The sequence below is a fragment of the Bombina bombina genome, chromosome 9 (assembly GCF_027579735.1).
Source record: "Bombina bombina isolate aBomBom1 chromosome 9, aBomBom1.pri, whole genome shotgun sequence".
Classification (NCBI taxonomy): domain Eukaryota; kingdom Metazoa; phylum Chordata; class Amphibia; order Anura; family Bombinatoridae; genus Bombina; species Bombina bombina.
Window position 1 is genome coordinate 4,379,484 of NC_069507.1, and position 653 is coordinate 4,380,136.

General features: G+C 43.2%; 1 protein-coding gene across 1 annotated transcript in view; it reads left to right on the forward strand.

Annotated features, from left to right (window-relative positions):
* Nucleotides 1-166, forward strand: part of HNRNPH3 (heterogeneous nuclear ribonucleoprotein H3) — a gene marked incomplete in the record, with an annotated part of 123,220 nt that extends 123,054 nt beyond the window's left edge. Inside the window, 1 exon segment of the mRNA XM_053691844.1 lies at nt 1-166.
* Between the last annotated feature and the right edge of the window lie 487 nt (nt 167-653).

Here is a 653-nt window from a genome sequence, read left to right on the forward strand (position 1 = left end):
GACCGTGTCGTCTACTGGAAGCAGATTTAGTTATCTTTTTGTTTAGCTGTTTGTTCAAACTCAAGCAATGTTCTTGAACTTTTAGTGCAGAGTCTGGTAGCCATTGTTACCTGTTAAATTTCATTTGTTTGAAAAGCGTTGACTTTGAATAAATTTTTATACTCTATTGTGTTTGGTTTGTGACTGCACCTAGATGTGCTTCAGGCCATCCCCACAGGCTGTGTACTTGTTTCTCTTTCAGAAGCTTAATGAGTCGGTGCCTTTCCTTGTGTACCAAGGCTCCCACATATTAGTCTGTATGCCTGTCAGTGTGCCCGTCTGCACATAGGGGATAGTGTATGCCAAATGAGCAAAGTCCGTTACCAGCAACTCCGGCACGCATAGCCCCAAACCAGAAATCCTGAAGACGTCACCCACACAAGCACAAGCTCCTGGAGCTGAAATTCGGGTGAACCACTCTACAAAAGAATGTATGAGGACAAAAAAGTAGCAGGCACTGCAAACAGGTGCAAGGAAGTCCTTAGTTTTATTAGCAATAAAAGACAAAAAAAGTAAAAAACGAAGTATACAAACAAAAGGATAACAAAACAGACCATGGCGGTGAAGACAGGTGTCTGACGCGTTTTGCGCCCCCTACAGGCGCTTACTCATAG